The 9,222-nt window shown below is 42.1% G+C and overlaps 1 protein-coding gene across 1 annotated transcript in view; it reads left to right on the top strand.

The window, feature by feature from the left end:
• The first annotated feature begins 206 nt into the window (after positions 1-206).
• Positions 207-9,222, top strand: part of GUCY1A1 (guanylate cyclase 1 soluble subunit alpha 1) — a 32,904-nt gene continuing 23,888 nt past the window's right edge. The window contains exon 1 of the mRNA XM_030449691.1: positions 207-326. The gene's annotated coding sequence lies outside the window, so the exon portion shown is untranslated. The remainder of the gene's footprint in view (positions 327-9,222) is intronic.

The raw sequence follows: 9,222 nt of genomic DNA, 5'->3' as shown, positions 1-9,222 counted from the left end.
GCAGCCCCTCAGCCCGGCACCACCGTCCGGCGCAGACCCAGTGGCTCTGCGCGACCCTGCCGGCCACGGCCCGGCCCAGCCCCGCCGAGGGGCAGCGGGGGCAGCACCGCCTTCCCCGGGCCGCCGCCGCCGCCACCGCCCCGCAGCGGTCCGGAACCGCCCGCCCTGGCCCTGATTGGGCCCGCTTCGAGGCCCCTCCCGCCCGGGCGCCCCCGACGCCGCGCCGCGCCCGCTCCCCAAATACACCTTTGCGGCGCCAGGGATCTGCAGCACCGTCTTGGCCCTCAGCTGCTCGGCGGGGCTGTGCGGGCTCGGGTCGCGCCATGGTGAGTGAGTGAGGAAGGGAGAAGGGAGGGCGGGAGGAGGGAGCGGATCTCGGGGCGCGGTGGGGACCCTGGACAGCGCTGGGACGGGGCGCATGGCCATGCCCGCGGGGAGCAGGGTGCGGAGTGCGGGGTGCGGGGCAGCGCCGGGGCCAGGGCGGGGTCTCTCACCTGGGCATGCGGCGACGGTCTGAGCCCCGGGATGCGGGGGGGGGCGGGATGGGAAGTGGCGGGATGGGAAGTGGCGGGGAGCCCCCTCCCCTCAGCCCCCCGAGCCCCTTCGCAGCGCGCCCCGAGCCAAATATGGGCTGGGGTGAGATCGGTAGCGACTGTGGGGCTGGAAGCGGAGAGGGAGCTGCCCGCGGGCTGCAGCCGGGAGGGCTCCTACGGCGGCCTTTGTGCATTGTGAGGCTTTCTAAGAATTTGCTAACTGCTCGTGCCCGTCAGGCTAATTAAACCCATTCAGGCTATTTTGACTGCATGAGGCTTAGGGAAGGTTTCTTACCTGGTTTTCAGAGTAACTTATGGCATTGCACCTCATGAACTAGATACAGACCTGATACTAAGTCACACACTTGATGCTCTAATGATTTCTTTTTTTCTTTTCTTATTCCAGTTCTTTTTCTAGGAAAATCAAATGAAACCCCAAACTGTTGTATTCATTAGGATTGGTAGTTTGTTTTTTCTTTTCTTTTTCTTTTTTTTTTTTTATATTTGCTCTTCTTTGTAGGTTTTTTCAAAACTTCAGGCTTGCAATTAATTTTCTAAGTGGACAGAGAGTTGTTTCTGTGGCTAAAGTTCAGCAACCACTACAAGCCTAGGCCTAGTGGTCTCTTTATAAATTCATCCATCTATATAAATATCCATCACTTGAAGTTTTTCTCTTCTATGCCAAGGAGTACTTTTATACATCTTTTGTACTCTCTTAAGCTTGACCTAGTGCTGCTTCTAAAATGGCTTGGTTGTCAGAGCTGGTCACTTATTCTCACTTATGTAGTGAGGTGGCTTTCTAAGTCTGGAGGATGAATTGATATGAAAAAAGTCCTAAGCAAGGATGTGGTATTACTAAAAATTAAAGTATTGCACTTAAATGAATTCTTGGTAATGCTGTATTTGGGCAATGCACTGGGCTACAGGTTACACACTGTGCTGCATAGTGGTTAGTCTAAAGAGAAATGGTAAGAGTTTTGATAGCTGAAATACTAGTAGGAAAAAAGACATTTTTATTTACTCAGACTTTCCATTGTGAAGTCGCAGAATACAGAGCTACAGAAAAATGTAACAGAGCATAACAAGTGTTAAGAGTTTAATCTTTCTATGAATAGAACAAAGTGTTTTACTGTTTTGGAAATGGTCTAGTCTTACAGTTTTTCCTAAGGCAAAACTCCCAATGGAGCCACTCCCTAACAGTTGTGATTATTTGTTTTCAAACTACAGAAAGCAGATGCAAGCAAGAATATACTTTTAAATCACATCAGCAGATCTACTGCTTTTCTATGGTTAGGAACAAAAGGTGGTGACAGCCCATGCTGGAAAGAAAGTAGGGTAACAGACTATTTTATGTAGTTGATCAGAGAATCTAAGTAATTAAAGCAACCAGAGAATTTGTACAAATACAAGCAGGGAAAGTTCTCTATTGTAAGGGAGTTTCTTGGTTGTATTGTGTTGCTCTGGGGCACTACATATGGCCATACATTCTGCTCTTCTGGGGACTGCTCACTTTGCTTTGCCAATAGCAAAAAACTGAAATGAACAAGAGGGCTGTAAGGAAGCATGAAGAATACCGTAGTGGTGATATATAAAAACCTTTATGCTCTGCATTCTCAGAGACAAAAGCTGAAATCATGCAGATCTGAAGCAGGCAGGGAAATCAAAGGTGGAGAAAGAGGGAAATCACATTTTGAGATCCCTTGGCTGTGTTTTTTTCCATGAAATCATGTAGCTTGTAGCTATTAGAAGTCATGACAGTGTAAGATCATGAGTCAAGAACTGGAGAAGAAGGTGAGGAATTTAGTTCAACAGTAGCTTTTTCACCCTTTTTTGACATTATCAATAAAACAGCTCACCATCTCCATCCCACTGGTTCACATGCTGAGTATTCACTTAAATTATTCAATTAAGTTTTCAATGAACAGTTAAAAATGAGAAGTCAAGATTGGTTTTTAATGTCATGTCTACAAAAGTAAGTACTAAAGTCTTGTATTTTGTCTTATTCTGATTTGTACTTTCTTTAAAAAAAAAATCTATCACAATTCTATGACAGTCTCTGTCAAAACAGATGTCATAGTGGAATCAAAACACAAATAAGAGTTTATAATAAAATATAATACTCAAAACATTAGTTGCAGTCAAAACCTGGTTATGTCATGTAATAAAAGATAAAAATATCCCAGCCATTATGAAGATAAATGCCATCTGCTTGGAATTCTTAAAAAATACTGAGACTCAAAATAAGCAATCCAAGAAGTGTAGGTAAAGTTTTTAGCAAATAAAGCTATTTTCCTTTTTACTGAAATGAGATTTTAAGCCAAAAAATATTGTAGACTGTATCTTAGTTAAAAAAATAAAAATCAAGCACCCCAGTAATCTAAGGAAACAGATACAGGATTCTGAATTATCAACTAGGAAATATGCATTAGGAGGTACTAGCTGTATTTTCTGTCTGTGTTGTATACAAGTAGCAAGTTTCCTCTTTTTTATCTGAACTTAATTACTTACGAAAAGTTCAGTATAGTTAAAAAAAGAAAGTGGTTTAAAATAGTTTTTGGAAACTACAGGACATATTTTAAGGATTTTTTTTCATAATTATATTTAGAAATCACGTTTCAGCTTGCACATTTTATTAGCAAATAAAAATTGAGCTATGGAGAGCTGTCATTAGTTATTTTGCTGAAATTCCTCACACATTTTGTACTATTTCCTTTTTACAGATCTTTATTGTCCATGGGCTTATTAAAAATCACTGCATTTATCTATATGTTTAGTGTTGCAATTAAGATTTTTAGCACTTGAAATTTAAATTAAGCCAAATTTCACATATGACATTGAATATTCATTTCAGCATGTTTGGGACATTAGTAAGCAACACATTTATTTTTTTCTAGCAAAGGCAGCAATATTTGCTTATCTGCTTACCAATTCACCTGTTACCAAACAACTGAGAAGACCATTTAATGTCTCTTATGAAGCCTCTCACTTGTAACACAGGTAGTGATTGCTCCTCTGTTGGTACCATGCTGTTCTTCCACTTTTTTGGTTGCCCTACTCAGGTGATGCAGCTCTTGGGTCAGTGTGAGTACTTCTTTGTCATTTTGGCTCCTCATTTGTGGCCTGTAGCTGATCCAGGATGCTTATCTATTTTTGTGGATGCAAGCTGACATCTTCCTTTTCATAGGAGTGTAGGTTTCTCTGCTGTCAGTTCTGCTGCTACATGACCTAAGTCAGCAAATACATTCTCCAGTAATTAATTTTGCTTCACCAAGCCCTGTTCATTGCTTCAGAACCTGAGTAAATTTGAGTTTTAGGGCTTCCATAGGCTGTCATCCTGTGGGGCAGTCTCACCCTATCAGAGCTTTTTGTGATATTCACTTCCACTTGTTCTTCATTCATATTTCCCATTATATGGTAGTTTTGTTAAGTGGAATCAATGCCCTTGCTGAGTATGCTATTGCTTTCCCATTGGACTTTGGAGCATTTAACTAACATTCTCACTTGATTGAAATGCCCCATTCTGTAGCTTAGCCCCTCAGTGCACCCTCCCTGCTGTTTGAACTCAGCAGTAGTGGGGTTGCCATTATTCTTGATTACACTGCTCTGACTCCTTCAAGTAATTCCTTTGTGTTACTTCACACCAACTTATGCAATGATTTGCTTCTTGCAAATTCATAGTAGCAGCAACTGTTCCAACAGAATGGTGCCCTGCCAGTGGAAGTATTTAAACAAGTCACCTCCTCAAGCAAGTCAGCACCAGTAGGTTAATTTCTTACAGGCAGCACATTAAGCCTAGATGGTAACCAAGTTGGGACCTTATGCTTTATTTCTGAGAGGGTCCTTTGTCCATGGGACCCTCTCTCTGTACCTTCTATACATGAATACCTGCCTGAATGTGAGCAGAATGCTGAACTGTCCCTGCTTGAGTGCCAAGGACATGTTCTCTCTGCTTGAGGGCAAGGAGAAAAATACCTGCAAACTTGCATTCCAGTATAGGGCTATGGGAAAAGGAGCTGTCTGAAACCCCCTTTTGGGTCTGCCTTTTTGGCTATGCCTTCCACTTTACACGTGGCTCTGCCTATTGTTTGTTTCAGCTAAGTACATATAGAAAATAGGTCAGCCACACAGTGGCCAAGGAAGAGAGTTTTAATTGTGGGGGTTGCAATCCAGAAAGCAGAGTGTGTGCATCATCATGGAGGAGGCTGGAACAGTTCCAAAGGTTGTATCAAATGTCGTGGAATCTAGTCCTTAGACAGCTATTTGAATTTGAGACTTGGAGGGAATATCCTGTGCAACTCATCCAATTGTTTAAACATGAGTAAAAATTTCTTACTATAAGGCAATGTGCTAAAATAATTTTATTCTTTTCTCTTCCACAAATGGAAATTGAAAGAAACTTGTATTTATGAACTGAATCTTTACCTCAGTCTAGGTGTGCAGAACAAAAATGTATCACTCAGGGAAAATGGATTTTTTGGGAATCCTCCTGATGTAATTCTAGAATGTTACCCATTCCAAAGGGTGGATTAAAACGTATAGTTTCTGTGATGCCACATACAGTAGGTTGCTGCTAAAATCTCCATTTTTAATTTTGAAATTCCAGGAAAAGGTTTCTCCATAGTGTATTAGACAGGAGTGTGATGACTGCCTTTTTAATGCTGGCCAAAATAAATATGTGTTTAATTTCATTTTAACCTTGCATTTCATTTGGCACTTGATACAGATAGAGTCTGATAGAAGTTGTTCAGGGAAAGATAATTTCCCTTCTCTGCAAATACATAAACTCTTCACACACAGAGCAGCAATAGTAAAAGGCTGACTGCAATGGAGGAAAACCTCTGCAAGATTTCCAGTCTGTTTCTTGGAAAAAATGGGGTTTGTCATTTGCTTGCAATTATTTCTCTGATTTGAAAACACAAGACAATACACTCAAGTTGTTCTCTTCTGGTTAGTGGGTAGGGGTGTCAGCTCATATTAATAGCTGTGTGGCTCCCAAGTCCTGACTGCAGGCACCCTGGAGCCTAAAATACTCACTGCAGTTCCTGTTTTATATAGCACTGCTAAAAATGGCAAAATTTCCATGTCTTTGGAGAAAGCATGCATCAATCTAACTTTAATTTTTTTGCTGAAATCATGAAGACAGACTGAGAGATTTGGGGTTATTCATTCTGGAAATAAGAAGGCTCCAAGGAGACCTTATTGTAGCCTTCCAGTATCTGAAGGAGGCCTAAAAGAAAGCAGGGATGGACTTTTTAAGGTTGTCAGATAGTGACAGGACATGGGGAATGGATTCAAACTGGGGGAGGGTAGATTTAGATTGGAAGTTAGGAAGAAGCTCTTCACCATGAGGGTGGTGAGACACTGGAACAGGTTGCCCAGAGAGCTGGTGGAAGCCCCATCCCTGGAAGTTTTTAAGCCAGGCTGGACAGGGCCCTGAGCAACCTGATCCAGTGAGAGGTGTCTCTGCCTGTGGCAGGGAGGTTGGAGCTGGGTGATCTTAAAGGTCCCTTCCAACCCTGAAAATTCTGTGATGCTATAATTCTCTGATTTTATAATTCTATGATCCTGTAATTGTATAATTCTGTATTCATAGTTATCTGTTTGCAACTAGGAGGGGCTTCTGGAAAGGTAGAATATAGAATTAGTACACCTAGCAACATCAATGGAGAAAAAGTAGAGTGCAAGTTAAAAGTGGCACAATTTATCTGCTGAGCAGCTTGCCCAAGGAAGAACCCAATAGAAAGAAGGTTAAATTTCAGCTTAATCAAAGGATCCATAAGAATTTTCACTCGTTGACCAAGTATCAGTCTTTCTGGCAGATGGTAGCCTACATGGATGCCAAAAGGCAATGAAACAATTTCCTATCCAGCCAGTTTCCTACTGGCTGGAGGGCTGGGCCCAGAGAGTGGTGCTGAACAGTGCTGCATCCAGTTGGTGGCCGCCAACCAGTGGTGTCCCCCAGGGATCAGTGTTGGGCCCAGTTCTGTTTAATATCTTTATAGATGATTTAGATGAGGGGATTGAGTCCATCATCAGCAAATCTGCAGATGACAGTAAGCTGTGGGGCAAGTGTTGATCAGCTGGAAGGTAGGAGGGCTCTGCAGAGGGACCTGGACAGACTGGAGAGTTGGGCTGATTCCAATGGGATGAGGTTTAACACGGCCAAGTGCCGGGTCCTGCACTTTGGCCACAACAACCCCATGGGGAGCTCCAGGCTGGGCACAGAGTGGCAGAAAGGGACCTTGGAGTTTGGATTGACAGGAAGCTGAACATGAGCCAGCAGTGTGCCCAGGTAGCCAAGAAGGCCAATGGCATCCTGGCCTGGATCAGGAACGGTGTCGCCAGCAGGTCCAGGGAAGGGATTCTGCCCCTGTACTCAGCCCTGGTGAGGCCACACCTCGAGTTCTGTGTCCAGTTCTGGGCTCCTCAGTTTAGGAAGGAGATTGAGGTCCTGAAGCAGGTCCAAAGGAGGGCAACCAGGCTGGTGAAGGGATCCAGCACAAGTTCTGTGAGGAGAGGCTGAGGGAGCTGGGGGTGTTCAGCCTGGAGAAGGCTCAGGGGAGACCTCATCACTCTCTTCAACTCCCTGAAAGGAAGTTGGAGCCAGCGGGGGGTTGGTCTCTTTTCCCAGGCAACTCTCAGCAAGACAAGAGGGCACGGTCTCAAGTTGTGCCAGGGGAGGTTTAGGTTGGATATTAGAAAGAATTTCTTTACCGAGAGGGTGATCAGACATTGGAATGGGCTGCCCAGGGAAGTAGTGGATTCTCCATCCCTGGAGATATTTAAAAAGAGACTGGATGTGGCACTCAGTGCCATGGGCTGGGAACCGCAGCGGTAGTGGATCAAGGATTGGACTTGATGATCCCAGAGGTCCCTTCCAACCCAGTCGGTTCTATGATTCTATGAAAAACATTTGGTTGTGTGGTGGCAATGAAATTGCAAAAAGGAGAGCAGTTTTTTGGTCAGGAGTTAGGCATGGTTTGCAAAGCATTTTGATAGGCTCATGAGACTGTAGTGTGGCATTGAAAGTCTACAGCTGATCTGAAAATTAGCATCAGCTTAGATCATCTCTGCACTTAATCTTCTTATCACATGCTTCAGATCTGTGGGTGACTGCAGCATGATAGTCAACTATACATGGAAAATTCATTGACTATAACAGTGGTAAATTTTATAACAAAGAAGGTCATGGCTTAATCAAAGTTTGTGACACAGGAGATGATAGTGGTGGTCATTGTTATTGAATTGTTATTCTCTCAGAAGATTAGAGATTGAAAGTAGCAAATAATAGCAAAAATGGTTTTAACTGTTGATTAATGTAATATATTAAATGCAGTTTCATGGTAACTTGTATTTCCCAGCTGTATTAAGTTCTAAGCAAAAATAGGTTTAAATCATGGATAGAAGGGAGTTACAAGGTGTAAGTATCTTTTAAAATAGGCTTTGAGAGGTAAAGAGCAAAGAATACTGATGGAATACAGGATTATAACTTATATGTGGCAAAGCCATAAACTGGAGTTGGGAAAAATAAGAAGAAAATGAAATAAAAGTAGTAGTGACAGAAAAGCATATAATGGGGTTTATGTGTCAAAAAAAATACAGTTAGGTGTTATTGCACTTGCTGAAATATATTGGATTGTAAATGGCTGATCTAATGCTTGCTTAAGTATGCAAAAAAAAGGCAGTTTATGTGAGTATTTTATAACATATCCTTACTGTTTTCTTTTCAAACTGTTACTCTACAACCATGGAAAACATTCATAGTTTTCAGTAAAATATTAATAAATGCATTCAGATCTTTAATGCTAAAATAAGGTCTGGTACTCAGTCTTTCAGCAAAGGAGCTGCATTACTTAGGAATGCAACCCTGTCATCAGTTTAGGATATTATGGGCAATGCAGGATTTAGATGCCTGTTAAAAACAGAGTTGAAAACCCAGAGCAAAGGTTTACAACATGAATATTCTGCACGGATACTTGTGATACTGTGAGAACTTCATTTCTCCCTTGCCACAGGATACTTGTAAAATTAGCACTTTTATCTTGTTGGGACTTTAAATACAAGTATTTAAAAGAAATATTTCGAATTTTGAACATCTAAACCTATAAGCAGAAATGTCAAAGGCTTCTGTCTCCGGGTAAAGGAAGAGTCTACACAGTGCAGCAGTCCTTTTTGTTTTTTTTTTTAATGCCATACTCTACAAGATTCATCATGCTTCTGGATGCTCCAAAGTAAAAAAGACTTAAAAAAAAGTATTGTCTTCATCTTGGCAGGAAATTCTTCATACTACCTTTCTTTCTCCTCTTGTATCCTCTAGGAACTCGTGCCTCTCATTCCCTCTCTCTGCCCCAGCTATGCACATGGTTTCTCATCATTGTCACTGTGGGATTTTATACATTTCTTCTAAATGAGAGAACTTCCTGTGTTGCATCCTCTTTCTGGACACAAAGGCAAACAGAGGTGGAACCTATTACTTATTATAGGGTTGCTTTTAACATGAACCCACTTAACAATAAATTTAACTTTCCAGTCAGAGAAGCATTTCTTTTCAGAATGACATTCAAAACCTATCTGAAGTACTCCAATGAGTACATATGGACTTGCTAAGGCGCAAAGATAATTTTGGGTTGTTTTTAGGTTTTCTCTGATAGTTTGCTGTCTCTTTGCACTTTCACCTCTGAAAGAGGTA

Source organism: Calypte anna, chromosome 4A, assembly GCF_003957555.1.
Source record: "Calypte anna isolate BGI_N300 chromosome 4A, bCalAnn1_v1.p, whole genome shotgun sequence".
NCBI classification, from domain to species: Eukaryota; Metazoa; Chordata; class Aves; order Apodiformes; family Trochilidae; genus Calypte; species Calypte anna.
This window is presented reverse-complemented; position numbering and strand designations above follow the sequence as displayed.